This window comes from Vicugna pacos, chromosome 6 (genome assembly GCF_048564905.1).
Source record: "Vicugna pacos chromosome 6, VicPac4, whole genome shotgun sequence".
Classification (NCBI taxonomy): domain Eukaryota; kingdom Metazoa; phylum Chordata; class Mammalia; order Artiodactyla; family Camelidae; genus Vicugna; species Vicugna pacos.
Genome location: NC_132992.1, coordinates 6,656,150 through 6,668,766, shown reverse-complemented (window position 1 = coordinate 6,668,766; position 12,617 = coordinate 6,656,150). Strand labels below are relative to the sequence as shown.

At 41.3% G+C, this 12,617-nt stretch overlaps 2 long non-coding RNA genes across 2 annotated transcripts in view; one reads left to right on the top strand and one right to left on the bottom strand.

The window, feature by feature from the left end:
• Nucleotides 1–12,617, bottom strand: part of LOC116281207 (uncharacterized) — a 40,032-nt gene that overhangs the window by 16,776 nt on the left and 10,639 nt on the right. The window lies entirely within an intron of this gene.
• Nucleotides 9,128–12,169, top strand: LOC140697066 (uncharacterized). The gene is made up of 2 exons (XR_012073883.1): nt 9,128–9,235; nt 11,886–12,169. It is a non-coding gene; the product is annotated as an uncharacterized lncRNA (long non-coding RNA).

Here is a 12,617-nt window from a genome sequence, read left to right as displayed (position 1 = left end):
GGAACACACTCTGGAAACTTTATGCAACCCATTCAAAAGTGAAACTTCTTCCAGAAGTCAAACACATTTTAAAAGCCAGTATCTATCACTGCATATTTTATGAAAGGCAGATTTTTCACTCCCATTCACCTGGTATCATTAGCTACCTTTATTTTATGTGCCTATTTCATTAGTTTACAATCAATTGCATTTTTGTACAAATTTTGGCAGAAGGAAGTCTTGTCATTGGATTTTAAAATATATTTTCAAGGGGTCTTTATTGGATATTAAAATGTAATATAATATATTCAGTGTATGTGTATATACATAATTGTACTGTATAATTATTATATATGCACATACATACGATGTATTTGTATTATACATTTACGTCTATATGTATACATATTATATATTATACATATACACACACATATATATCCATATTTAAATAGGGTGTCAATATCAGTTTTTCTTCAGAATGTTTTTCTGATATGTACCTTGCCAAGTATTTCAGAGACGATTTAATACAGGCAACTAGTTACTAAAATGTTGAAAAGGGTGGAAGAATTAAAAAGGCTGAGAGGAGATAGCCGCAAGTATTAGTAATCTGAGGAAACGCTGTCACTCGTAGGGCTGGGGAATCAAAGCTGGAGGAAGAGCCCCAGGTGTATCCTCTAGGTGAGGCTGCTGGGGGTGTCCTGTGGGGCACTGGGACCACTGGGTGGCGCCCTCGGGCCAATGCCCAAAGTGCCCAGCCAGAGCCCTGGGCAGGGGCAGAAACCATGGCAGGGGCTGCCTGGCAGGTGCTGGACCACTGAGGCTGCAGGGTGAAGAAAAGGCTCCCGGCTTCAGCCGCTGGGAACGTCCTCAGCCGCAGGACCCTTGCACCTCTCTCCCACCTGCCTCCCAGACCTTCCTCACAGCTTCTGACAGGCAGAACCCAACAGAAAGTCAACGCACAAGGTAGGCTGGGAAACGAAGTTCCTAAAATACACAGCAGGAAACAGGCGGGAAGGAACAGGAGCTGAGGACCCACAAATGACCAGCATGATGGCAGTGAGAAATTTAAAAAGCAATCACACTGGTAGGTTTGAAGTAAAGCCCTTTCTTTTTTCCTCTCACGATCAACAGAGATACTGGTCTCCTTTAACTTTGCAAATTTGAATTAATAATGAAGAGACTAAATTAGTACTGAACTAAGGTAATTTGGGGGAAGTAAGAACATTTTAAAAAAAGGAAAATCCTTTCAACTCAGATTTGAAGGAATGATAAAATGAAATAAAATTTTCATAGCTTATATGACGGGTCTTAAATTTCTTTAAAATATGAGCACTTAATTTGACTAAGCATGAAATTTTAATTGGCACTAAGTACTTCATCTCATGTCTCTCCTTTTTAATGTTTTTACCTTTTGCAAATTTCACCCCTTGCTCTGTCTTCAACCCTTAACATGCGGTACAGGCTCTTCACACTGCAGATACTACAGCCTGGTCATCAGTGGTACATATGTTTAGTCATTAAAACTACAACCCAGCTGTATAAAGCACAGTAAAAATTATGTCTAAATTATGAATCTGAGGCATTCAAAATCCTGAAGTTCTTTTGAAAATATTAAAGATTAAATCATGCCTGGTTAAATTTTTGCAGAGCATTTCCCAAAATACAGTGTGCAAAACTCCAGTTCCTCGGGCTGCTACCGGGGTGGCCAATCATAGGGTCTCTTTGGTCAAACAGGTCTGGAAAAATTGGTTTAAGTCAAACCTTTTCAAACTCTCTGTGATGAAGGATCAACTTTCCTTTTATTTCAAATTTGTCTCATGCCATTTTTTGGAAAATATAATAAAAACAAATCACCAAATAAATGAAATTTAAAAGGTACACAAAGAGGCCTGATTTCCTTTATTATGATGATCAACAAACATTAAATTATTCTGTCAAATTTCTCTAAAGTTTCTAAACGCTTACTCTGTTCATTATAGTTCTTGTCAGAGACCAAGAAGAAAACAGTTCAAACATTCAGCTGACTAACTCCACAGACTGTATTTTAAGTTTAAACAAAAGGCAGATGTTTCATTACCAAAGTACTTCTCAGAGATTTTCACATACTAACAGACACTGTGAATCTATAAGAGGTAGATTTCACGTGGAACACTTAGGACATTTTCCCAATTCAATAAGAGCACAGAATCTCTTCCTTTGGTTGACTGGTGTTACCAGCACATCCTGTGGAATCTGTGTTTCATGGGACATACTTTGAGAAGCACTTTGAAGTGTGTTTTGTTAAATTCTCATTTCCTAAATATTGCATGCATGCCATGCAGGTTAACCTTTGCTTCCCAGCACATCTGTATTTCCAGACAATTCCATATTACCTAAAGAAAGACGGATGGATAGATGGATGGATGGATGGACAGATGAAAAAGAAAGAGGAAGGAAGGCAGGGAGGGAGGGAGGAAACCCTATATATTTTGCAGGCAGCAGGCACTTAATTATATAATTGCTAAAAAGAAAAAAATAGTCTGAGGGCTGAAAATTACTTGAAAGTTGTTTCTGTCATAAGGCAATTTTCTTTCCCAAGCACTTTTCTTTTTTAAATTCTGAAAAGTAGGTGCCAGATACCCTGACATGTGGTGCTAAGCATAGAACCCACCAGAATACCATTGTTCCTGTTCTGAGAACGTGCTAACTCACGTAACGAGTGGCAGCTCATTAGACTGATTCCTCATATGCTGAAGTTCAGAGGGCTCAAATGTGAGGGCAGGTAGCCAGACAGCCTCATGCATGCTTTCTACTTGCCTAGGCAACATCGTGGGTTCCTTTGCTGTCTTTTCCCCTAACTTTCCCACCTCTGAGACCTCAGAGATGGGAGCAGCCTACATCAGCTTGAGCAGCCAAGCTTGAAGTTATCTGGTACCGTGTTCCGACCTTCACCACTAAATGTGGTCTTCCTGCCACCCCTTGCGGTCTGCAGGTTCTTAAAAATTACATAAAGAAGATGTAGGTGGGCATATCAAAGATGCCTCATTGGAACTATTTAAGGATGCAGACAGTGGAGAGCTCAGACGCCCTGGATTGCCTGCACCAGCTGGTTCAGAGCACCTGGCCCATATGCCCAGAGCCCTTGGGCTGAGGTCTGGGTTCCGGCACAGCCTACAGGCTGTGTCTCCTTGGACAAGTCACTCACCCTCTCTGGACCACAATTCTTCTTTAAAGTGTTACTAGATGACCTCTGCCGTTCTTCCCAGAATATAATTCTGTAATGCTAAATAAAGACACAGCGCCTAGGGCAAACACAAGAATGATACTATCTAAACTCTCACCCGTCACATAGATGGATAGGCCTGGCTAGCACGTTCTTCATTAAGTGGATAATTCACAATCAAATTATGTATTTAGGCAGATGTGAAAGTGGAGGTTCCACGAAGAGTCATCTTTATGCAGAATTCAAGTTGACAACTGATGACGTGACTTCAAAAGCAGCCAGGAAGGTCTCCTTACATAAAATAAAAAGATATTTCACAATTGTTTGCTGAGGCTCCAAGCTCCTTTCAGAGGGCACACAGCCTCTCATTTGACAGAGCTCAGGATGGAACTCATGCTATGGTGGAATTCCTGAAAGATAATCCTTCCTGAAAGGCTCTATTGTGGGGCCCAGCTCAGAAAGGACCTAGTTAGGAAAACTGATATTACCTGAAGTCTCACTGCTCAATAGGTCATCCAAGGACCAGAAGCATGAGTGTCTACTAGGTGCTCTTAGACATTCAGACTCTTGGGTACCACCCCAGCCCCACTGAATCAGACTCTGCATTTTTACCAGATTCATGGGTGATTTGTTGGCACTTAAAGTTTAAGAAACTCATATCTAACTGTGTGCTTTGCACATACAATTGTGAATAAACTTTCATCATACAGCCTTAAGGGATTCTATTAAATCAAATTGATGGTGTTTGGGTAGAAGCCAATAAATTGAGAGGAGGGAAAATGCAGAAAGGGAATCTGAGGGTGAACAGAGATAATTTACCTGCTACGTTTGCACAAAATTAGATCAGCTCTTTATGATTTTTCTTCAATTTGATTTTTAAATGGAGCCATTATGACCAAGTCTAAGGGGCTCAGAGTCATCAACGAAAGTGGCACTAAGAGTTAAGAAGGCACCGCTTTCCTCTCCTTTAACTTTTCTTGTCTTGGGGGAAGAGGGAGATAGATTAGGGACATTTCAAATTGCCCCGAGGGGCCCTCAGTTGGTGGTCTGTGATCTGGGTGTGGGGTAGGGGAGATGTCAGGACTCTGGCATCCAGCTAGCCTGGGTTCCAATCTAAACTCTGCAGTTGTGTGGTTTTTGGGCAATTTAATCTCTGAGTGTCATTTCCTCTTCCATAAAATGAGAATACTGATCCTTATAATGTCCTCAGGGGCAATTCAGAGATGTAAAGACTTGAAAGCATCTCCTCTGGGGTAGGTAACAATGTCACTGCAGCAAATGTGAATACCTTTTTCAGACCTAGTGTTTCAGGGAGCCTCAGCGCAATTAACTCCTCGCTCCCCATCCCCACCCCACCCCACCCCCACCAGCTTAGTGCATGGTGACTTGACAAACGTACATTGAGTGCCTCGGGTGAGCCAGGCAAGTGAATACACACCAGAGCCTTCCCTGGGATGGCTTCATCTGATAAGAGGTTACTATGGAGTTCAATGTTTTTGAGACTTTTAGATTTCACAGGTCATTAAAATCTCAAAACTAATTTAGGGCACTGATTAAAGGTGGCCAACTTTTTTTTTTTTTTGCTGTTGTTAAGAAAGTCATTTTTAAACTTTCACTGTTTCTGAAAGAAAAACCTATTTTAACATCAAAAAATGGGACATTATGATGTCCATCGACAGATGACTGGATAAAGAAGATGTGGTATATTTATACAATGGAATACTACTCAGCCATAAAAACCGACAACATAATGCCATTTGCAGTAACATGGATGTCCCTGGAGAATGTCATTCTAAGTGAAGTAAGCCAGAAAGAGAAAGAAAAATACCATATGAGATTGCTCATATGTAGAATCTAAAAAAAAAGAACATAAATTCAAAACAGAAACAGACAGATTCATAGACATAGAATACAAACTTGTGGTTGCCAGGGGGGCGGGGGGTGGGAAGGGACAGACTGGGAGTTCAAAATTTGTAGATACTGACAGGCATATGCCAAATAGATAAACAAGATTATACTGTATAGCACAGGGAAATATATACAAGATCTTGTGGTAGCTCACAGCGAAAAAAATGTGACAATGAATATATGTATGTTCATGGATAACTGAAAAATTGTGCTCTATACTGGAATTTGACACAACATTGTAAAATGACTATAACTCAATAAAAAATGTAAAAAAAAAAGTGGGACAGTATGAAAGACAATCCTTTTATATCGAATAAATTGAACTCTTTGAAAAATGTTGCATTGTCCTTCTGTTTTCACAATATGAATAGACGAAAACCTTTGCACGGACGTGAGGCATTTGGTAACTGCTCCCATTTAAAACCTCAGAGGGCTAAGGGGATAGGTTTTGTCCAGGAGTTGCATAAAGTTGCCAGAAAGTCTGCTGACCGTACCCGAAGCCCTACCTCCATCTCCTCACCCACAACAAGGTTGTAGCTGGGAAGTGTAACAGGACAGGACAGCTGAAAGGTTAGGCTACCCCAGGCATCTTCAATCTAAACAGTGTTTCATTTGAGTGAAGCAAAGCCTTCTCTGGGCCCTGGCTGCACTGGGCTCTGGGAAGACACTGAAGCGACAAGCAGATGGGAGTCGAAATGCAATTAGTTAATGCAATTGCGTTATTTAATGCACTTAGCAAATGTACATGTTTTTAAAAGAACTGAAAGCAACTGCATCCAAATGCAGGCGGATGTTATTGCTAGTTGGCTGGGATGACAGTTTATTTTTACGTGTTCTGAACTTTTCAGGATTTTCCAAGAAGATAGACTGTTTATATAATAAGAAAAGAGTTTATCTTGAAAAAAAGTAAGTACATAAAAAATTTAAACTGTGGGATTAGGGTTCCCAGGAGTTGTGCAGTGCACTACCTGCATAGCCATAGGCAATGTGCCTGCCTGAAATACATTTAGCTCCATTGTATAGCCTCTGGTACCTTTTCAATTTTGTGCCTCATGCATATATTATCTATTCAAAAAATAGTTAATTTTAAAAATGTTCAGAAGGCTGGAAAAGGAGTTCCTCCTGTGCTGTATCATTTTCTACCTACTCCCCAGCACAACCCCACCCCACCTGCTACCCCGTCTTTGGGCGCTCCCTGTGGCCACCCGACTAGTTAGCAGATGACATCCTATTAGGTAGAGTAGGTGGGATCATTTTCATCTGGCAGCTTGGTCTTGCCTGGCTTGATTGTTACAATTAGAATTGCAAACTGTGACTCAAAACAAAGACCACTTCAAAAATCCAGTGCTCACCAAAACATGATGCTATGATGAGAAATTTAGATGAGAAAATAAATACATAAAGAAAGAAAGGCTTTGTGCAACCAGACTTCAGGTGGACAGAGCTCTGGGGTCTTCTGGAGTCTGTCTCTGGCCTTTGAGGTAAGGTGAATATGCTTACTCATTAGTAAATATTTGAGATGAAAGCTTTTTTGCTCACCTCCTAATTATCATTTTTCCAAAACATCTGCTTCTGGGAGACAATTAATTAGTTGGTTATTCCTGAAGGATAGATTTGAGGAGATCAAAGACCCTCAAAAATGTAATGGAGAGAGAACTAAACTGCAGAAATTTTTTCTGTGGAGGAATGAAGATCAGAATTCATTTGGGGAGTGTCACAGTGGACGAGGTTTGCTCTGTTTTTCTTTCTTTTCTTTCAGAAAACCAAAGCTCCTGCCGGGATACAAATATTTAACTCGTACTGTATTTTATTAGCCTTCTCTTTGAAGGGCTACCACTTAAAACTTCTCTCTCTTCCTCATTAGATAAACACATGAAAGACATGTTTCATCTAGGACTATACGCAGAAACTTATGCGATACTTTGCAGTGAAAAATGAAGGCAAACCCTCAAGGATGGTTTCCTGATGTGCACTTCAGACATTCCCTCATTTGACTTTTTCCCATATGATCTACACAAGTCAACCAACAAATAGATACTGATAAATCATGCAAGTTTATCTTACGTCCGTGCACAGACATGTTGGCATGGGGACTGGGCTTGCCAGTGTCCTTGTCCCCACTCCCCAGGGGACTCTGCTGCTCCATAGTTTTTCCTTTCCTGTTTATGAAATCATGGCTATAGAACGAATGTTTGTGTCCCACAAAATCCATGCGCTGAAGCCTAGTCCCCCAAGGTGATGGAAGTAGTAGGAAGTGGGGCCTTTGAGAGGTGATTAGGTCATGAAGGCAGAGCACCCCTGAATGGCATCAGTGTCCCTGTAAAACAGATCCCAGAGAGCTTGCCGGCCCCTTCTGCCGTGTTGAGGACTTGACAAGAGGACGGCCGTCTGTGAACCAGGAGGTGGTCTGTCACCAGGCAGTGAATCTGCAGGCACTTTGATCTTGGCCTTCTCAGCCTCCAAAACGGTGAGAAATAAATGCTTGTTGTTTATAAGCCACTCTGTCTGTGGTATTCTGTTAAAGCATAGTTATTATACCTCTTACATTTTAATTTGATAACTAAATATAAATTTTAGAACACGTGGATGAACAAAGAGGAAAATTTAAATGCCTCGTAAGTCCCACACTCAAAGATAACTATTAGCATTTCATTAATCTGTTTCTCCAGCCTTTTTCTACTCATAAAAATACTCTTCTACATAAATAGACTCCTGGAGTACACACTGTTTTCTAATTTGGTTTTTCTCCCCCCTCTTTGCTTTCCCACAACACTGGTCTATAACAGAATAGAGAGAAGAAAATAACTATTCTGTCTGAGGTGGGTGTTGAAACGGTTCTGACAACGCTTGCCAATCACACTTCATCCAAAAATCATTCCACACTTAGCTAAGTGTTTCCATATATGTTGGCCATCAAAATGCAGCCCACTCTGTGAGTCATCAGGACCCCTGGTGAGGAACCCCACCGCAGTGTTGCTCTATTCCACATCCGACACAGTCACATGTCTAGAAGTGATCTGGACACTGTAGACGGGCCTGGGCCCTGGGGGGGGGGGCATGTAATGGATCTGCAGTGCCCCCAGCCCCAGAACTGGCCCTGGTGTAGTTCACTTTATCAAACTGGGAAACAGTGCCTTTCGCCCCTTCATCTGCTAATGAATAAAGGCACAGCTGAGATGTTGGCCACTTCAACTCAGAGTCTAAGGGCTGGGATCACGTTATTCTTTCCCTCCTGGCCCCCCCAAAACAGAATCATTTTCCAGAAATGCTCTGTTCATTGTTCAAGTCATCGGACCCTGTACCTAACCTTCAGCACTTGCAACTGGGGACAACTTGTGACCCTGAGAACCTGAAATCTGCTCTAACTCCTTCAACCGCAGGTTGTAGGCAAAGGTCACCGCAGAAGAGTGTCATTTGGTGAAAGTTTGCAGGGATTTTGAAGTCAGAGGGCACTTGGGCAAGCCCAGGAGTGATATGCGGCAAAGATACGGGGTACGTTGGGAAGATACATCCTAATTAAGTCTGGATGCCACAGCAGGGTGAGTCAAGCCAAGACTGATGTTACTATCGAGAGGAATTTTTGAAGTTAATGAATTGTGTTTTACCTGCAGGGTTTCCCACCCTGGCTGATCATCAGAATCATCTAAGGGGTGGTTTTTAAAATTCCACATTCCCAAGCAGGTTGCCAAGATTCTAATTTAACAGATTTGGGAAAGGGCATTTAATGTTCACTTGTTTCTCACTTTGAGCTATTTTCTAAAGTGTTTCATGCTTTTCTTTATTTTTTCCTGTCTGTTTCTTAAGTTAAAAAAAAATTGACCCTTTGTCAACTATTTTATTAAGCTGACGATTTAAAAAAAATGAATTGATGTATTAATTCAGACAATACCAGTTCAAATTGATTTGTCCGTTTACACCAGTGGTTCTCAGACCTGACTGCACCTCAGAATCACCTGGGGAGCTTTTAGAACTCCTAATGCCCAGCGCCCCCCCCCACCTCCCCCTACCTCATCAATTACATCAGAATCTCTAGAGATGGAGCCATGGAGCCAAACATCAGTCTCTCAAAGCTCCCCGGGCAATTCCGCCATCAGCCCAGGCTGAGGATCCCTGGGTGAGACCCCAACTGAAGTACCAACCCAGGTAAGACCTCCCAATGAGGGAAATAGTGCAGCTCTGACCTAACAAAGGTGGTGGTGCTGACGGAAGGACCCTGTCACCCTAGTCGGCCAGATGTGCTCACAGCCAAGCTCTTGGGGTCTTCTAGAGAACCCATAAATTGATACCCCTAGTCAGCCTACTCAAAGAATGCCAGCTTCGCCTCTGCTAGCTGCCAGGAAACCAGTGTACTCAAAATGTGCAAACAAGAAAGAATCACTGTTCCCATACTTAGGCACCTTGTCCCCTTCCCCCCGTCCCCTCCCATCCTCTCCTCATCTTTCCCCTCCTGTTTCCTCCTCTCCCCTAATAACTGAGTCCTTCACATGTGAGTAAGCAATTTGCATGTAAAATAAATATCCCTTAGTTATTCCTTAACACTGATTGCACGGGCATATATCTTAACTTTGATGTGATTTATTAACAGTAAGCCACCAAAAATGAAGCACCGCTAAATGCCAGACACTAGGCTGAGCACTTAGAGTCACAATCTCACTTAATTCTTACACCAAGCTTTTGAGATAAGTACTCTTATCATTTGTAATGCGTTGCTGAAGAAGCTGGAGCTTAGAGAGGGGTAAGGGCTACACAGCTACCGTCTACACTGTGTTGTGACTCTGAGGGCTGGGACTCTGTGAACCTTCTTTCGGCTTTGCCTTGTCAGGCTCTGCCAACAGGGGGTAAAGGAGGAGGAGGAGGGACTTGCCCCTTCCCTTTGCTTCCGGTTCCTGTTGACATTCTCCCAGAGATGGCTCTTCCCTTCAAAGATCCAGGCTCCTGCTCCAGTGTCTCTCCTTCCATCTTCTGGATTCTGAGAACCCCAACTGCTTCTTTTGCCCCCAGCCCCAGAGGAGACAAAACTGCTGCTTCCTGTAGTTCTACTGTGTACACGCTGGGTTGCCTTTTTGCTTTCTTAGTCTTCCAGCACCAATTTAAACAATTCCCTACATTAAATTCTCTCTGGTAAAATAGCCAGTGGGTTTCTATTTTCCTGACTGACAAAGAAGTTAAATAAGTTACTCAAGGAAACAGCAAGAAATGGCAGAATTGGGATTGAAACCTACTTCCCTCTGACTCCAGACTGCCTGCTCACTCCTGCCCCACTAACAGCATCTCTGCAATTGGCTTAGAATCTCGAGAAAAAAGAGACTTGCCTGGCCTTAGCTTTCTTCAAGAAAGCCTATTTCAAAAGATTAAAAAACACCAAAACTCTTTACACCCTTTAAAAACAAATAACTTTAAAGAAAAATGACTACTGGTGTAGACACTATAAAACTCCTAGAGGAAAACATAGGCAGGATGCTCTTGGACATAAATCACAGCAATATATTTTTTGAACCAGCTCCTGGAGTAATGGAAATAAAAGCAAAAACAAACAAATTGGATCTAATTAAACTTATAAGCTTTTACACAGCAAAGGAAACCATAAGCAAACAAAATGACAACCTACAGAATGGGAGAAAATATTTGCAAATGATATGGTTGACAAAGGTTTATTTCCAGAATATATAAACAGCCCATATCACTTAGTAACAAAAAACCAAACAACCCAATCCAAAAATGGGCAGAAGACCTAAGTAAGCAATTCTCCAATGAAGACATATAAATGGTCAATGGGCACATGAAAAAATGCTCAATATTGCTAATTATCAGAGAAATGCAAATCAAAACTACCATGAGGTATCACCTCACACCAGTCAGAATGGCCACCATTCAAAAGTCCACAAATGATAAACGCTGGAGAGGCTGTGGAGAAAAGGGGACCCTCCTACACTGCTGGTGGGAATGCAGTTTGGTGTAGCTATTATGGAAAACAGTATGGAGATTCCTCAAAAAACTAAAAATAGACTTACCATATGATCCAGCAATCCTACTCCTGGGCATATACCCAGAGAAAAATGTAATTCAAAAAGACACATGCACCACCCCCTCAACAATGTTCATAGCAGCATGATTTACAATAGCCAAGACAGGGAAACAACCCAAATGTCCATCAACAGATGACTGGATAAAGAAGATGTGGTATATTTATATAGTGGAATACTACTCGACCATAAAAATGAATAAAATAATGCCATTTGCAACAACATGGATGGACCTAGAGATCATCATTCTAAGTGAAGTAAGCCAGAAAGAGGAAGAAAAATGCTATATAACACTTATATGTGTAATCTAAGAAAAATGACACAAATGAACTTATCTGCAAAACAGAAATAGAATCACAGACATAGAGAACAAACTTATGGTTACCAAAGGGGAAAGGAGGCGGGAAGGGATAAATGGGGAGTTCAAAAATTGTACCTCTTGAAGGGGTGATGGAAATGTCAACTATCTTGATTGTGGTGGTGGTTTCATGGGTGTATACATCTATCAAAACTCATCAAATTGCACATCTGAAATATGTGTACTGTACAGGAACCATACCACAATAAAGGTGTTGGAAAAATGACTACTGATGTGTGAAACAGAAAACTTTATGTCAAGTGCTTGACGGTAATTACTCTGAATGCTCATTAAAGTCCTGGATCCTTGAAATAAGAGTGTTTCATATAGGCCAGTACAGTCTTTGCAGGGGAAGTTGAATTTCAATACTTTAAAGGACAACTCACAACTTCATACTAATATATGTTTGTAGTATATTCCAGGTTGTGATTATTTGTCTGAAGGGGAAATAGCTTCAAGAACTACGTAATGGATATCACACAGCTTATCTCGCCTACACCCAGGTCATGTACTCCAGAGTATGGGGAACCTGGTGCAGCGTGGGGTCCTAGAAAAAAGCTCCAGCTTCTGTGTCATCTGGATCTGGACTGGGAGCCCCGTTCCCAGCAAGTCTGAAGCCTGTTTTTTCTCATCCCTAAATACCTGCTTCATAGTATTAAAGTGAGGCCTTTGAATAAACTGGGCAACACAGAGAAAGCGCATGGTATATTTTATTTTTATTTTTCTAATTTTTTAATGCATTTATTTTCTTTGAAGCTTTTAAAATTCTTTTTTTCTTTTAGTGGAGGTACTGGCAATTGAACCTAGGACCTCGTGCACGCCGGACGTGTGCTCTACCACTGAGCCATTATCCCCCTTTTCTGTTTTTGTTTTGGGGGGTAGGTAATTAGGTTTATTAATTAATTAATTAATTTTTAAATAGAGGTACTGGGAATTGAACCCAGGACCTTGTGCATGATAAATACACACTCTACCACTGAGATATACACCCCACACACACTGGTATATTTTAGAGTATTCTGTTCTTAATACACACACACACACACACACACACACACAGATACCAGGGTAACCAAATGTTATTGGAAAGTATAAAAGTAATACTGAATCCCATGAACAGGATAAGAAGATAAATTATTCTAGA